The sequence below is a fragment of the Acanthaster planci genome, linkage group LG08 (genome assembly GCF_054643075.1).
Source record: "Acanthaster planci isolate LZ-2023a linkage group LG08, COTS_SCS, whole genome shotgun sequence".
In the NCBI taxonomy this organism is placed as follows: Eukaryota; Metazoa; Echinodermata; class Asteroidea; order Valvatida; family Acanthasteridae; genus Acanthaster; species Acanthaster planci.
In genome coordinates this window covers 15,677,559-15,696,031 of record NC_141784.1, presented here as the reverse complement: position 1 = coordinate 15,696,031, position 18,473 = coordinate 15,677,559, and the positions used below count along the sequence as shown (strand labels likewise).

The 18,473-nt window shown below is 40.6% G+C and overlaps 1 protein-coding gene across 3 annotated transcripts in view; it reads left to right on the top strand.

The window, feature by feature from the left end:
- Positions 1-6,891: 6,891 nt before the first annotated feature.
- The window catches only part of LOC110980156 (MYCBP-associated protein-like), a 287,473-nt gene continuing 275,891 nt past the window's right edge, over positions 6,892-18,473 (top strand). For all 3 annotated transcript variants that reach the window (XM_087139862.1, XM_087139860.1, XM_087139861.1), the window contains exon 1: positions 6,892-7,045. The gene's annotated coding sequence lies outside the window, so the exon portion shown is untranslated. The remainder of the gene's footprint in view (positions 7,046-18,473) is intronic.

Here is an 18,473-nt window from a genome sequence, read left to right as displayed (position 1 = left end):
TCAACAGTGTTTAATTAGCGCGCGTCAAATCGAATCTTGTTGTTTTCTTCTTTTTTACGCTGATTTTCCCCACTTTGCCAGTTACCCGTTTACAGTTTAGACGTTTACGCGCAGTCGCCGTTCTTAAAGGTGTTGTGTCTGTAAGTAGTCAATTGTTCAGGATTTTCTGTAATAGTTATTAATCTGATATAGATTTGAATGATAACGGTGTGTTTTATCACGTATCTGTGCCTATTTACCAGTTTAGAAATGTGAATTTTTTTCTGAACTCTGATTTTCCCTAGAAAGTGTAAGTCCTTAACCGTTAAAGCTGAGTTATGTTCATGGAAGTTGTCTTTAAATCACAGAGTTTTTGTCCTAGGAACGCACAGTTTGTTCTGTTACCCCGACTTAACGATCGTTCTGTATTACTGCTTCTTCTAGCTGAATCTGTTGAATCTGTCGGTGCTGTTGAATCTTGAATCTGTTTACGACTGGTGAACTGCTTGATACTGTGGATTGTTGGGGTGAAAGGTTGTAAGTTTATTTGTGTGTCCGTCTAGTTCGATCCGAATAAACTTTTACGTCATTTGACCTTGTTATTGCTTTCTGGTGGCTGATTGGTTGATGAATTAGTGAGGTTGAAGACTGGAATTAGTTCTTTTCTGAAAACTAATTTGCCTGTGACCAGGCGTGACAGTTTACTCGAAATTGGATAAATTAAACTAAGTACTTGAAAGGGTCTTTCTCTTAAAGAAATAAGTGCTTTGCATATGTTTGGTGATTTGCAACTTTAATAAGGAAGTGTTCTTTATGAGTTTGTACAGGAAAATTGTTTATGCTATACACAACAAATTTGACCATTTATACTCTGAGGTTCCATTTCGTATTTATTTTGTGTTTAGTTAAAGGGTTCATAATTGTCAGTTGTGCGTATTCAGCACTTGAAGTTTTAATGCTTCATATGTTGAGGGTTAGAATCTAATAAAGTTTTCAAAATTACTTTTTCAGTTACATTTAGACAGTTGCAAAATTGTGTACTGTCCCTTGAAGTCGACTAGCCTTTATTGTGGTACACATAAAGTTATATTTCTTTTTCCAATTTTAATCTAAAAATCAAGTCAAGCATCTTTCCATCTGTTCAATTCAACTCAATTGTCCCAGAAACTTAGTGTCCTCATCAGTTTCTGAAAAGTTTATGTGCACTGTATTTTGTTTGATTGATGGTTTGATCAAGTTCGATCCTGTGCAGAAAATGAAATCCAATATTTTACACTCACACCATTAAAAAAAGGAGAATTTTAACAGCTATGCATATTGGAATATTCAGATCTGACGAGGAGAGCCTAAGTGTATTTTTAACCCGATCCTTGACAACAGCTTATTAAATGGTAAGATGCTGAGCTAATTAAAACAGGAAGAGCTTCATTGGATGCAACTGGTTTGGAAACGGGAACGGGATGAAGTCTGTTTGCGTGTCCTTTGCTGTAGCGTATTCACAATTATTAGGCACATATGTAAATGAATTGTGGTTTTCATTTCATATACACGGTTCATTCACACAAATCATGTGTACATGTACTGTTCATGTATATAGCCCACTCATATTGTACTGCAACGCGAATAAAAGAAATGCATAATAAAATTTTCAGCATTTCACATTTTCTGACATAAATAATACTGGCTCTCAGCTTTTTGCGTTCGTCACGATTGCACGGGCAGAAATAATGATCCACATCGGCGGTGTGATCGAATCGCGGTTAAGGCTAAAAGTACTATGGTGCACACACACTCGTACTCCACAGCGTACATGTACATGAACATGTACAGTACGTACGTACACGTGGAGTGGATCATGAGCTAAGCAGTAGGTCTCATGAATAAATCATGAATAATTCATGTTTTTGACTCACCAACCTACGAAAACAAAAATCGCATCCGGCTGCATTTGAACCTCGGGGTGCACTGAATTAATTTAAGCTCCACTGAAAATAGTGTAAAATTAACCAAGTTAGGATAGGAGCCCCACGACAGGCAACTGAAGTCCCTGAAGCCTCTCAGACAAAAAACAATGTGTTGTTTGGTCCTTCAGATTTCATTTGATTTTCAATTTTTAGTAGGTTAACTTATGAATTTTTATTTATTCGCCAAAACGAAGTCACCACCAAAAGTGAATGTTCCCAAGTCCTCTCAGCGGCCATTTTTTAAATGACATCCCCCACCTTCGGCGGGCTCTTCAGACAAATTCTCAATCACATTTTTTCTGCTTTGCCTCCAGATGGGTGCCTCTGAATCTACAGAGTTGATCCTGGGCCATATTGACACAATCTCACCATTTCTTGGCCCAAACACACCCCTCTTTTCGAAAGTATTTGCAGGGGTACTTTTATGCGCCTAGTCCAGGCGGACATTTTTCTTTTAGGTTGCAAAAAACAGTGCAGGGTGCACCCTGGTTATTAGGCCCTAAATATGTCCGCCGAGCTCATTAATAAAAGTTATAGACTCAAAATATTCTATATTAGAGAGTCCTGAGAGCCATCAAATTGAGGAATTGGAGAAATATGGCACTGAACCCCTGGCCCAGACTCTGGGCATCAAATTCTGAGTAATTTGGGTGCAGTTGGGTCCGAAAATGGCACTATTTTGGCCGTTTTGCAGAGGGATGGTTTTTCAAATTGGCAACTTTTCTGGGCAGGGACATTTTCTTCATTTTAGGGGTGGTCTGCTTCTGGTGAAAATTTCTCAAAAATTCATTGGTCAACCCCCCGAAAATTGAAAGGAAAATGAAAGGGGACATGTCGATCATCGTATTTCTGTGCAGCCTGGACACCTGTGAGAGTTATGAGTATTTTTAAAATTATTGCAAAGTGTAGGGATTTATCATTGCAGTCTATGGGAATTTATTTGTAGTGGTGCACCCTGCAAAGTCGAACCGAAATAGCGCCGCCAGTTGACTCACGTGAAGAGGTTGGCCTCCGTTTTTTTCACTGGAAATTCAAGATTATGGCCAGAAGATCACTTTTCGTTTCAATTTCGCGGGGGTTAGCCACGAAAAACTTTTGTTATTCACCTTTGAACGAAGATGCCCCCCAAATAGCAGTAAAACTAAGCGCTCATTTCTGATAGTAGCCGCCCGCCTCTATCCAAAATAGGTCCGCAATTTGGGGCTTTTTGTGAGAGAAATACCCCGAACTGAAAACTGTCAGTCCTAAATTCGGGATTACTAGATAATATTTCTATTATGCCTTCTGATTATGGCCCATCGTTTTGTAAAAATCTCGTGGATCACAAAATATTAATGAGCTCGCGCGCAGAAATACAACTATTTGGTGGAATGCACCCTTTACTACTCGATCGTCCTTGCTGCAGCTGCGCCATGATGGTTCCCACCATGCCTTGCGCTATGGTGAACGAACCATGGATATAATAATGCGCACGAAATCGAGGATTACCGGACCCCATCCTAGCACGAGCAATTGAACACCCTGTATATAATAATTACGATGTTGTGGAAAAAACTGCGACGTTTAAAAAAACAAAATTCACTGTAAAAAGCATTTTAAGACGGTTACAATTAAACAACGATATTGCCCGCAACATTACCACCAACTGCTTGCTGTTTGCAGACGATACGCTCCTGTACCAACCAATCACATCTCGTGATGACCAGGAGTCTCTTCAATTAGACCTTGCAGAAGTCCAACGATGGAGTAAATGCAACGGCATGCAGTTAAACCCTACAAAATCCAAGGTCATGCACATTTCAAGATCTCGGAAAGCAACTGCTCTTCCCAAATATGAACTGCACGGAACCCCTTTGACTCCAACTTCAACATTCAAATATCTAGGTGTTACCCTCAATGACTCACTGAACTGGAACGATCATGTGGCCACCACTGTATCTAAGGCAAACAGAACTCTTAGCTTCATTTGGCAGACTGCCGGTGGATCATCACCTACAGCCTTGGCATCCTTGTATCGTTCACTTGTTTTGCCAATACTGGAATACGGCCTGCCAGCATGGCACCCTTACACCGAGTCAAATGCTGCCAAACTGGAGAAAGTTCAAAGAAGGGCGAGTAGGATGTGCCTAAAGCAGCATAAAGGGGAGATGCCCTATGAGGAAAGACTTCAAAAACCAAACTGGATGACTTTGCAAGCACGCAGAGACAGAAACATGATCATGTTCACAGTGAAATGTCTGTTTGGCTTGATAGACTGTCAGCCTGTCAAAGCCAACATAACAGTTAACACTCGGCATCAAGATATTCTCTCGTTTAACCATCAATTTGCCAGGACTCTTGCTTTTAAGAACACACCTAGCCATGTCTTTCCAAGGATTTGGAGTAGTTTGCCATCAAATATTAAGGACTCCCTTCTAATAGGTTCCTTGAATCACTTCAATGCAGCTCTATCCACTCATTTTCACGAAGCCTAAGTGTTGAGTTTCCTCTAGCACATATGTATTGCTCTGTTTTGTTCCCCTTACACTCGGTTCATCCTCAAAGAATAATTTATTTTGCTACTACTGATTTCTTGTTGTTATGGAGGAGTTTTTGTTTGTTGCTTTTTTTCATTTGTCGTATCATGCATTATGCAACCGTAGCTACCGCTTAATTTGTATTTTCCTGCTTGTTCATTTTGTTCGTGTATTTGTTTCTTTTTAATACTCTGTCTCGATTCTGTGTTTTACTGCCTTTTTATTGCTCTGTTCTTTATGCCATTTTTGCCTTTTCCCCTTGCATATTACTCTTGCTCTCTTCTTGCTCTCCCTGTGTTTATTAGTTTTTGTATAAATGTATTCTTTTTATTCAGAGGTCATGTAGATGCTCTTCTGCTTTTTATTTTATGCTTGCTCTTTTGTGCATTTTATTGCTTTTTTATTTGCTCTGCTCTCTAATGCCATTCTTGCTTGTTTATCCGATTTTTTGTTTTGCTTTGATCTATAAATGTGAGAAATTTATTTAGTTTATTTTGTTTGAATTTATGTAATATTATATCTCATGTTTATTTATGTTGTTGTACTTGTAATATTGTCGCTTAAGATCTTCTTCTGTTTCCCTCCAAGTTAGGATTGGCAGGCCCTTGGGTCACAGTGTTTTATTATACTTTTGTCATTCCGGGCCGACTTGGTTGGGGTTATGTCTTGTTTTTGTTTGTTTTTTTTTCCTTTTAACTCGTCTTACTTCTTTTATCACTTGTTTTTGCTGTCATTGTCTTGTTGAAGGCCGAATAAATAATAATAATAACGTGTGTTAAAATGAAATAATCTAGGATATAAAATTCAAGGTCAGGTTTCCAGTCTAATTTTGGCCTGTTGCTTCGATACGCCAGCAACAAACGCACTAATCTTGGTTTCAAGACGTTAATGCTTGAAAGCGGACACCGTGCATAGTGCACCGTGCGCCCCCAACGACTCATAATTATACGTGCGCCAGTTAGTAAGAGTAATGAAAACTAGTTGTGTGAGGGCGCTCTTCAACAGCAATAAAACAACCAACGATCACTGACGTCTTGGGCCAAGACTACAAACGCACTAGATACATAACGTTTCAGCTGTATTAAGCCCGCCTGCGTATTTTTTATTTACACCGTAGCCTTGGTTTTTGCTGTGGTGGTGCTAATTCGCGCTTGAAAAGAGACTAGTGCTGAGCGCGTGTACCCGAGCATGTGATTAAACATGGGGGTGGAAACATGACAAAAACTTTTCTGAATATTGCCGTTGTTGAGAAAGTCCAAAGGGTTTCAATTCATGTCACTAAAAATTGGAAGACGTTTTGTTATTCCAGGGCCTTAACTGCTGCTAAATGTCAAGTGAGAGCTCCGCTAGGGTCTTGGCACGCTCTACGTGAACAAACCGAACGTGACCTCGTGCGACCAAAATACTAGGCTCACAATGCGCAAAGTTTTCATTTAGTCTTTCGCCGTTTCCCTTCTTCCATGCTTCAAATGCACACAAGCATGGGTAAACCCAGGATTCGAATTTTGGACGTTATCCTTTGTTGTTCTGTATAGTGTGTAGCCAGCAGTATTTTTTAATATTGGGAATCTTTTCAGTTACCGTATAAGCATTCAATGAGACGCACTTTGCTTCAAAGCCATAAAGTGTCTGCTTATTCGACTCTGCAAATACCGTCTGTGTAAGCTGATTTGAACAAACTTAGAGGAAATGACGCAGACGAGGTTGCACTCAAGGCTATCCAAGACCAACCTGAACATGTTTCAAGAAACAAATTTAGAAATTTTGATTTTTTTAAATGGAAAATAAGAAGAAGAAGAAGAAGAAAAAAACACCTGAAATGAGAGAGACGAAAGAGGTGGAAATCTCAAGCTGCTTGAAAATATATGTAATCCTCACTAATGACCCCTCACTAATAAATTGTTTATATGTCTGTCATATCGTACTTAATAATAATGCTAAAAACATTAGCAAACGGAACTAAACACACGCTTGTGACCCGTTACATTGAAATCAGGAATATGTCGCAAATTCATTTTTGAGATATGTATATGGTCAGAAAAAGAATTTCCTAAGCTTTCAAATGGTACACGTTATAAGTGTGTTGATAGTAACCTTTCATGTATACACTTCCAAATATACAGAAACCGCCACATCGTTTTTTGTTTTCTTTTCAACATTTTACCCACACCCCCTTTGTCCTCGGCCATGACATAAAACGGCCTCAGTCCGAGTCATCAGCGACTTATTCCTGCCATTACGATGTATCGGGTCACATTATTTGTCGAAATATGAAAGGGCTGCGTAGCACTGTGGTCAGAATATTGACAAGAATATAATATATAATCATTGCTCTGAAATATGTAATTGCCAAAGAGCAGTCGTGCTCTGTATTTATGTATAGGTTGTTTCGTGTTTTCGCGCGCTCGCGCCGATCGCCCTGGCAGCACTAGTCTCTTTTCAAGTGGGAATAAGCACCACCAGAGCGAAAAATCCTAGGCTACGGTGTAAATAAATAGCCCGCCAATAGTAGTGCATGCAAGCTGGTTCGACAGACAGATTTTTGTGAACTGAAAATGTTGCCGGTAATCGCTGGTATTGGCACTGGTACGTATCTCCTGTACGCAGAGGTCAATTTGTTATATTCAGGATGAAATACCTCTCGTTTGTCTCCAATGACAAAAAAGAAGTGGAATTGATCATGAAAAACAGCGTTTCTTGTTGTAGGGGTACGTGTGAATGGTGTGGTCACTCGTGAGTCATTTGTCTCCAGTGATGGTGTTGCCCCTTGAAGGGATTGTAGTTAGGCTAGGCCCTGTACTTATACTTTATAGGCCTACTTAAAGTAGTACGCCTAGGTAGTCAGAACAGAAGCATGCTGGGCCCACTTTACTTTAGTAACGTTAGGCCAAACGTCTTGGCCATAGGGCCTAGGCCCCTAATGTTAGGACCTAGGCTAGATTATTTTTTTTGAAAGATGCTCCTCCCCAGCAGACTATCCTCGTGATCCAGTTATACTCAGTGGAAAAACCCTATGGAAATCTGACTGGTTGAAAACATTCTGTTTTCTATTTATGATGTAAGCCCCTAGGCCTAGGTACAGAAGCGTGTAAGGGCCACTTGCAAAAATCATTTTTTCAAGTTAGGCATGTTAGGGCCTACTATCTCCCTGTGGTCAGTTACTATCTTGCCGTTGCAAGTTATTATCTCATTGTGGTGAACAGGCGAGTTAGGCCTAGGCCATGTAGGCCTACATGTAGGTGAATGTGTATCTCGCAGCGGCGAGTTAGGCCTATACGATCTTTCCGCGGCATTAAATTGAAATCCTGCCTCTTCAAGTACATCACACTACATGATTAGCCTAGCCTAACCTTATTTAGCATGTCGTCATACCCAGATGTGTAATCAAGGTAGAATGCAGCGAAATTGTGTTTCAGATTGCTTTAAACAAAGCTTTATTCCACCAAGGTGTGGGATAGACTACTGTCGAAAGGATTACGATACCTTTTCATTTATGCTTGTACAAATCCTATTTAGTATTCGCATAAGCACCGCGAGGGGGGACCCTGAAAGGAAAAAAAAGCCAAAGAAATGAAAATTTGAAGTAAAATTTAACATAGGCCAACTTATATGCTTTAGATAGAACTGAAAGAAAATCGACTTTCATCCTACAGTTAAATGTCATTGTTTAATGAGACGGTTTCCCCCCACTGAAAAATTCTGGCAACGCCCATGTATATTTTTAGCCGATGTGTGTTGCCATTTTGGACCAAGCCTCGATGTTGATATCATTCTAACATTAAAATTTGAGTTCACTTGTCACAAACCACCCACACAGCGCAGGGTGTTGGGAAGGGCAATTTTTTTGTTGACAACTTATTGGATGGAGTCTATATTAACATCTGAACATGGTTGATACTTCTGGCACAGTGCACGTGATACTTGTACACTGTATTTAGAGATTAGGGCTCTAAGTAACCTAAAATGCTTTGAGCGTCCAAAGCTGTGAGGTATTTCATGTGTTGCATTTGTAAAGGTACTGTTTTTGATATTCATTTTAAGTTATAAATTAATACATTTCGACTGATGAAAGGAAAAAATGTGACTTTCAGGTCTGTTTGCTTCCGTTTGGCACTTGGAAAATGTAGGAAGGAATTAAAAACAGGTTACCCCTCATCTAAATGTGGAATTCACCCCACAAAATAAGATTTTGTTTTCTTTTGTGTTGGGAAACAAGCTTTACTGAAATGTAACATCCAATTAGCAATCTAAAACCAAATCTCAATGCATTTCACCCTAAGGATACATGTACATTTCAAAACAGTGTGCTGAATAGGTTTATGAAACTGTTGAAATATTCACTGCGCCGGGATATCAATTTCACGCTGCGGCAAGATCTGAGAAGTTGCCACAGCAAGATACACATTGAACGATTTAACTCGCCAAGGCCAGATACCTATTCTGCGGTGTAATGGTTTTTTAGAGTTACTATCTTGCTGTGGTGAGGCCCCCAAAAATTGTTGCAAGTGGCCTTTATACGCTTCCATATGTAGGCCTATAGAGACATGAGCATAATGAGGGAGGCCTTGGTCTAGTCGGCCTAACTTTAATACTTCAATGTTTCCCTGCTACCCACAACTAGTAGTAGGCCTTGTAATGTACATGTAGGACCTACGTGTAGGCATACTTTTAAAGGACATGCTGGGCCTAGGCCTGCAGTAGCCCACTAACTATTCCCAGGTGGACTCCTTGACTATACTACATCATGGGCTCAAATGCGACTTTGGATCCTGGTTTTTGGTGCACTTTGTGGATATTTTTTTCTTTTTGTACTTGTATGTGGCTGAGGGTTGTAATTTCTAGCCACACTCAAGTTGCTGGAGAAATTTGTTGCAAAAACAGTTAGGTCTATCTTTCAGGCCAGACTTTTAGTATCTCGGCCAGATTTTTAGTGTCACAGCCAGATTTTAGCGTCACAACTTAAAATGTTTACGTCATGGCCCTCTGTACTAAAATGCCCTTGAGAGAACACTAATATACGGTGATGCAGCGCACTGCCCATGGTGATCAGTTGGTAGTTTGATAGTGTGGAACGCGGGAGACGGTAAATCTATCCACCAGTCGTTTCTCTTTTTTTGTAACTTGGTGTTGACCATAAAGTAAGTGCACACTCATTACAAGCCAACTTATTTCAATTGACAATCTGCTCCAAGGGTCGAGTTGTCCATCCATATGAGGCATAGATGGTTAAGTTGTCTCAACGGTCGAGCTGTCTCAGTGGTTGAGTTGTTCCAAATCACTTTAGCAAATGATCAGAGAAATATGGAATGGCAAGTCTTCTAATTGCTACTAAAAATTCACAAATCCGGAAATCCAGGCTACCCTATTGTGTCTGCTTGTAGTTGTCCCATTGAATTGATATCCAACTTCCTTGACGCTATTCTAACACCCATTGTCAAAACGCTCCCCACCTATGTCAAGGATACTAATGATGCTCCATTTCTGTTCGATGAATTTGAGTTGCCAGGTTCATCCAACCGTCTTTTCACCATGGATGTGAAATCGCTTTACACATCCATTCCCCATGCAGGTGGTTTGCCTGCGCTCAAACACTAGATCTCCGCCAGACTCGGGATCCTCCCATCAGCAATCTGCTCCGTCTGGCTGAGTTGGTGCTCACATTGAACAACTTCATGTTCAACGGTGAACACTACATTCAGACCAGTGGTGTGGCTATGGGCACACGGATGGGACCAAGTTATGCCTGTCTGTTTGTTGGCCACATCGAGGAGCAGATGCTGACCCAGTATCAGGGCGTGCAGCCGTTAATGTACCGGCGATACATCGATGATATTGTTGGTGCTATCACCGGTACGAGTGATGACGTTGAGAATTTCTTAGCGTTTGGGCATGCTTTTCACCCAGCACTGCGCTACACGTCTGATGTATCGCAACACTATGTTACCTTCCTCGATGTGCGCGTCCAGATCTATGCGCGGAAGCTTGGCACAACCGTGCATTACAATTTCGCAGATTCCCCACAGAAGCAGCAGTTCCCCTTGTCACCACCCCAGATGTAACACCTGCGCCTACATAGTTCAAGGCCCGTCGGTTGTCGGCCCCCGCGATAGCTACAGAATATGCGGGGATCATACATGCTGTGGTAAACTGTAAATCTGAGAGACCAAGCGTCACCTTGGTGACTGCTTCGCGGAACACTTATGCAGTGTTCGCCAACAAACACCTGGTCTCACTGTTGCGCAGCACTTTTGCGCACAGCCACATACTCTTGGTGACGTAAGCGTCTGCATTCTGTGGAAAGCGTAATCCAATGTACAACGTAAGGAACTGGAGCAGCGCGTCATTTTTGAACTTGGAATGCTGCATCCAGGGGAATGAATGTGGATTTTTCTGCATTCATTCAGAACTGAATCTGCTTGCCCTGAAGAAGGTACCCAGTTACCAAAAGCTCGGCAATCACATATGCCAGAGCACTGATTTTGTGTTAAATTCTCAGCAAATGGTCAGTTGTCCGAGCCAAATCTGCGCAGCAGGTGGGTTAAGAAATTTGACACATCATAAATAACTCGGCATTCACGTTTATTCTTGTCATTGCTGTGGACTGTCTTCAGCTGTACTCTAGCACAGTATAGTTCATACAGTACGTGTACACAATTATCTGGTGTATGAGATTCCGAGCTGCGTACACCACATAAAGCATGCACAATGTGATTCTCAGACATGCGTATGCACAGCATCTTGGGTGAGGCTGTGGCGTGCGTTGGTGACAGTAGGCCTGTGTACCAGTACCTTCATGCAAGCTTAGTGTACGAAAGCTGAAATTTAGGATTTGTACAAATCTTGGCCATTTTTCAGCATTTACATTGCAAGCCTTTGTAGAAGGTGTCAACCGGTGGACTGAAAAAATGACAAAAGGTGTCCACAAAATTTTATAAAAGTTAAAGGACTCTCAGCATTATGCAGCAAGGCTCTTGCAAATTCCTGTCGCTAGGGGTTTACAAGTACTCATATTTGTTGTGTTGTCCAATACAGTTTTGAGGGCCAGATAAGTATTTTTTTTAATAAACAAGACTGTTGTGTTTGAGAGTCAGTGATGATTAACCATCATGATCTCTCGGGCCTTAAAATGAAAAATCAAATCTGGTGTCAATTCTTCACCAGAAAATGTTCACAAAAATATCGGAAGGCACTAAGAATTACAGAGGACTCAAAAAATACTATACATGGAAGTTTCCAGCTGCTTGACGTGAGGCATATTGAAGAAGTCCTACCGGAGGCTGGGAGTTTTAAAAGTATGCATTAAAGGGTCTATGCCAGAATTAAATTTTTTAATCTATTAAATGAGTTTTGGGGGTGTCTTTAAAACCTCTTTGTACAAATAAATGCTTTTATTTAGTCGTGAGTGGTCTACAGTATGTAAAATTAGAATTTAAAAAATTAGGAATTTAAATTTCTTATTTAATAGAGTGCGCGGTGGCGCTGTTCATGACGTTGACTCCGGAGATCAAGAGTTCAGTCAAGATGGTCTGGTACCCAGGTTGCGTTGTGGGTACCAGGCTAACATGGCAGCTGGATGCCGCGTGTGACTAGTGCGTGCGTGTGTACATGTACGTACCGTGCTTCGTACTCGACATTAAGTGGACATGGCTTGTTAGAAATATTGTGGGTACAGCATCGGGACGTAGCATTGCCTTGAACTTAAACCCAAACTGATGTTGTTGATCGTTGGCGTTTCGATCAAAACAAGAAGGCTGGAAGTGTGCGGAGCAGATCACAAAGTGCTCGGTTGGTCCTGACCACTCAGCTCGGGTCAGCTTCACTTTCGCCGTCGAAATTTCGGGTCAGATGGAAAACGATGCAGACTAAAACCGTCTTTGGTAGTGTTGCTGCAACCAGCAACAATACAGGTCGGTGGCATTCTGAAAAAAAAACGTTATTTTCGTTAAGACGTGCTGCGAAATTCTCGAGAAACTTTACAAGAAGTGCGTGTGACGCTGCCATGTATAACCGGGAAAGTATGCCGATCTCCGGAGTTTACGTCACACATTCTTATGTTAATGAGGAGATAAGCAGGGCGTGTTGGTCACCCCTCAAACATGTTTTTTATTGATATCAAGGCGGTGCAACCAAAGGTAAAATGAGCAAAAATTTGTTCAGGTAGAAACACTTTATCAATTTAAATAATAAAAAACACATTACATAGACCCTTTAAGCAAGTTCAAAGAGAGAACATCTCGTTTACCCCAAAAACTTATGAAATAAGCGACTCACTTGGAGAATTTTGAAAAGTCGACACAGTCTAGCTAGTAGTATCTGTTCTCTGCTCTAAAATTCGAGTCATCACTGCTAATTACAAATTCAGTCTTGTTTATTATGTTTTTGGTTACAGGTGAGAAATGAAAGGCCGATCAGCAGCACAATTTGTGCATGATTCCTACTTACTGTGTGCTATCACTGCCTGTGCATACTCCAACTGTGTTCCTGATCTATATTTATATATCTTTAATCAATAAAAAATTTATGAACAAATTAAACACTTCAAAGAGATCATTACGACTGTTATGAAACCTGCTATGCTGACGAGGTTAACCACTTCCTGCCGGGACAGTTATCAATGTTGATGATGCTGGACCGGGATATTTATCATTTTTTCTTTAAAAATTCCTATCTTTATTTACTGGACACTTGCAAACAAGTGAAGGACTGTCTGGTGTCCAGTCTGGCCTAGTAGTAGGGATAGGACAGTTCTGGACGACCTCCCCTTTCACCCCCTTTCACCCACCTGCGCCAAGGTTTCCCACTTCAGTCACCTTGACCTTTTGACCTCGGCGCACTTTTCTGTAAACAACTCAAGACCTGCACAGATCGCACAACAACCTAGACCTTTTGACCGCGTGACTCTCAAACAAAAAAGGGACTTCCCCTCGTTTTTGCGGTCGCTACAAGTCTCGACTTGCCCATTATAAAAAAAGAGAAAAATAAATCTAAAGGATATAATAGACCATACCATGAATGTGAATTGTTATTTTTGCAAAGACACAAGAAATTCAATTGACTTGATAGATTCGTGCGATTGCTTTCGTTTTTTTAAATTCCAACCGTTTATGCAAATGTACCAATTGTAAAGAATGCCACGATTGTCACGAATGTAACGACTGCACAAGATGAAATGACTACTTCACTTGCGACGATTGCGGTAGATGTGTAAATTGCGTGGCTTGTTTTAATTCATACGACTGCCAAAATTCAAATGCCTTGGACAGTTGCGAGGACTGTTAAGAGTGCGGCAATTGTATCGAATGTTTTGGTTGTACATATTGCACCTGCTGTGTAAATTGTGTCGAGTTGGAAGGAATGGATCACGTGGTGCTCGTAAACGGTGAGCATAAAAAGCTGAGGCATGCGCGAGAAAATGAGCCACTGCCCGATTTGGCGACTAAACTTGACACGGATTTATACAAAATTGGACTAATTATTGAATACGACGTTGACGTTGAACATTTAATTAAAGTAGAAATCCCACCTGAGTTTATAGACGCGGCCGAATAAAATGAGAAAAATCTTTGGCTAAAGCCGGGAAAATCAGAACCATGTCAACTCACGTATATATCGTTTCAGATGACCACGAGTGTCTCACTGCCGACAACTGCGACCCCAATGTCACCTACGGTCCCTTTAACCCGAGTAAATTAATTATTTCAAAACCTGTGATTAAAGAAGGCACCCACGAGAGTCGATGCAGCTCGCCCAATTTTTACCATCACACCGGCCAAAATAAATGCCTGTTGATGATGATGATAGAACCCTGTTACATTATAAACCCGCTTTACAAATATGGCACTCGAGATAAAACCCCCGAAAACATCAAAGGCCGTCAAATTTGCTATCAAATACAACAACCTACGACAAACATACTCGATCACATAAATTTGGCCGTTGTAAATTCATCGAATCTCAAGAGTTTAATCTCCCGTCTAACACCGTAAATGCCTACAAAGCCAGTTGCGATATCGATGAATTGAACAAGATCGAATGTGTAGTTAAACCACCTTATACGGCTAAAAACCAAATGTACGTTAAAATAGATCCCTATGCCTCTCCATTTGATCACCGAAAAAGACCCATTGACTCGTCAAATATCGATAAATTTATCAATAAGAGATACGATTCACAATCATTCATTTGTCCAAAAGACGTATACTATGGTACCCATGGTTCACTGTCGTGCGGCGCCAGCGTTCAATATAGAGTGACAGCGGCAATGTTAAAAATTAGAAACGACGGGCTAATTTCAAATAAGTCGGTGTTGCGAGCATTTAGTGGATATGGATTTGAACCTGAATCTGTATCTGAATCTCCCGTGAAATTAAAAGTCGATTAAATTTGAATATTTAACTTATGATTAACTTAGAAAAAATCAATTGAACCTCAGTTATTCCTCGGAATAACTGAGGTTAATTTTTTTGCCTTAAATAAATGGACTATTAATAAAAAATGACGGACGTAGAGATTTATCATTTAACCGGCTCGTTTCCCAAATGGCCCACTTCCCCTCCAAGACCCGAAAACACGTGTGATCATTACGTTGTAGAAATAGACGACAGATATGCGTGTAAACATTGCGGTCTAATTTTTGGGTGGGTTTCCTCATACACCCCTGTAGACATGGGAGATAGATATTACAAGCATAACATTTGGAAAAAACCTCCACCACCAAAATTGAGAAAAACTTTAAAAGAGTTCAACGTTCAATTGGAGAATGGTGAAGCGGGCGAAATAGAATATAAGTTAAACCAAGTTCTAAACGGCAAAATCTCTAGAGGTAAACCGTTGAAGGCTTTAATAGCGGTATGTTATCAAGACGTGACAAAAGAACCTACAGAAGCTGTAAAAGATCTATTTCAAGTTTCAGATAAGCACTGGGAAAACGCCTTAATTAAACAAATTAAACCTCGCCAAACAAGGTTTCCAAAAACGTATAGATTGCTAAACAAGATTTTTCAAAACGTACAGATTGACCAAACAAGATTTTTCAAAACGTATATAATAAAATGGAGACTCACACGATTTACTTAACTGAGAGCGAGCAGATATTAAATTGAAAGATGTCATTAAAAACACCAAAGGCGACAAAGTTGTCCGAGTAAAGAATATTCAGTTTGAAGCTGGATATTTTAACATAACAAACGCGACTGAAATTGAGTGGGATACAAACTTGGACGCTAGAACTGCAGGGGTCCGTGGCGAACGACCGCCTGGAATACCTCCAGAGGAAAGAATGGAAGTATCTCCCAATTCAGAATTAGTAAAAATAGCTAAAACCAGATTAATCCAAGCAAGTAAAAAAGGCACTTTAGCAGAAGAAATCAGCATCATCGCTGAGGAAATTGAGCAGCTAAACCAAGAAATTGCGACTTTAGAAGAGCAGTTAAACCAAAGACAACCATTACAAACGCGAGCTCGTTTAGCTTATGATATCGAAGATAAAAAAGTCAAATCAGCTTCACTGCTCAAGGGGCAAAGACGAGCCTTGGATGAAATTTATGAAGGGAATCCCCCAACTCGACTTACAACAAACTCCCCCGTACAACCCACGAGACCCAGAAGAGAATTAACTAAAAGACTTTTTTTGACAACTAACAGAACCTATATACGATAGACTTCATTCTCAAAGCTCATCTCAACCATTACCTGAGGGTCAAAGAGGAAGCATCGTGGTATCTCCCGGTTATTATAACATGGACTGGTTTCACTTCTTGTTAAACTCGATTCCAGGCATTTCTTTTAAGGTTCACTCAGAATCTAAAAGGGTGACTTTGGTTATTACGTACCCCAATCTCAAGTTGCGACTAAATAAAGAAGCGTCTAAGCTATTGAACTTACCCAAAATAAAACTTTTACCCAACGTTATTTATGAAGGCAAGTACGATTTAAACCCCTTGAAACTCGCGTTTATTCATTGCAAACAATTAAATTCATTTGACAACTTTTACAACGGGCAGTCTTTAGACTTACTATACGTGATTGCTACCGAGCCTTGCACCTCAACACCAGTGGTAATACACAGAAATATCAGTGTATTGACTTTTTCTGTTAAAAACGATTGAGGTAAGCTCTTGAATATTACCTGCAAAATTTTAATCGAGTTAGACATTTTTAAAACGTGTATATAATAAAAAGATGACGACTAACGTGTACCCGGATTTAAGTAAACACTCCGATTTGACTTCAAACTTGGCCGAACAAGCAGAGACTAAAATTTACCGCCTTCGAAAGATCGAAGAAATTAAATCCCAGATTCAAAGAGAACGTAACGCGCGGGAAACTACCTACAAAAAGATCAAACGGGTACTCACCGCACTCGGTTACGTAGAGTACAGCGTAGAAGCACTGGGCATGACCTCGGCAGCCGTCAGAATGCCTGCCATTTTGGGCGTCGTTACCGGACCCATTGAACTTGTGATGGAAGGCATCGCTATCGGTACGTTTGGTGCTTACGCGATATTAAAACACGCCAGTCGCCAGCTGGCCCATAAAACTAAAAAGCACGACCAAATTCGAATGTTGGCAGACGCTAAATTAAACACGATCGAAGAATACGTATCTCACGCGATTGAAGATGGTGACATATCGCAGGAGGAATTTTTACTGATTTTATCCGAGCTGAAAAAGTTTAACGAAATGAAAGAAAAGATCAGATCGAGTACGTCTACAAAATTACAAGAAACCAAGTCGACGAGTAAAGAGGAAATCGAATGTCAAGTCAATGAAAGAGTGGACATGCTAGCCAACGAACTGGCAGCTGTTTTAAAGAGAGATCGTATGAAAAAACTTGGCGAGTAAGTTTTACAAAGTTGGTCCGATATCAAGATCTACCACCCGCTTATCAAGCGACCCAACCGACGGCACCTCCTTTAAAATAAAAATAGACATATAAATTAAATGGGAGCTAACTTTAGTCATTTATCGATCGTAGTCAACAAAGACAACTGGTTTTCAGCCGAGTTTCCAAATTTAACGCGTATAAATTACCGAAAGTCACCAGGGATGAAGCAGCTTTATTCAATTTTCACGTATATTACACTGTACGAAAAATATTTTACGACTGCATGATGCCCATTCCTAGCGACGACATATTTGACGCGTTACACAATAATTATGACCATCGGAAGTTTACCAACACGTGTCTTTTATATGGAGTCGATCCCAATAAATCGTATAAACAAAATCGTGATACATTGTCGAACGGATTAAGAATTGCCTATTATTACGACAACAGTTACGTACCTGTCCCAGGTAAAAACTACGACGCACACGACTTGCACGTGACCAACGGTAAATACGTGGGGTCTACTTACATGGGCTTTGGCTGGGCTAAACCACCTAAAGGCTCGGGTCACGCGAGTACTTACACGGTCAATTGGATTTCACAGTCGGACCTGGTCACTTTGGCCTGGTGGGATTTCTTCCTAAAAAGAGCAAACTTACACCCGTGGGAATCACCAAGGTAAACGAGTCCATTAGGGCTTATGTCTACGCGTTACTCGGTGCACAAGCATAGACAAAGACTAACGTTTTAGCCAATTGCACTGGATTAGACGTGCAACGGCAATTTATTACGATCTTGGAATCTTTAATTAATTCGGACCCCGATCTCAAACAGTCGATTGACCAATTTCAAGATTCGTTGCAAGATGCAAAAACGCCTTTAAAATTTGTTGTTGCCCCGGGGTTATATTTGGTGCCTTCGGACATGGACTTAGGCATTGGCACTTCTGCGTAAAAACGACTTTAAAATTTGTTGTTACCCCGGGGTTATATTTGGTGCCTTCGGACATGGACTTAGGCATTGGCACTTCTGTGTAAAAACGACTTTAAAATTTGTTGTTACCCCGGGGTTATATTTGGTGCCTTCGGACATGGACTTACGCATTGGCACTTTTGACGGTTATAACAATAATTTACAAATCGCGACTGAGGATATGAGGACTGGTTACGTACCAAGTTTAAATTT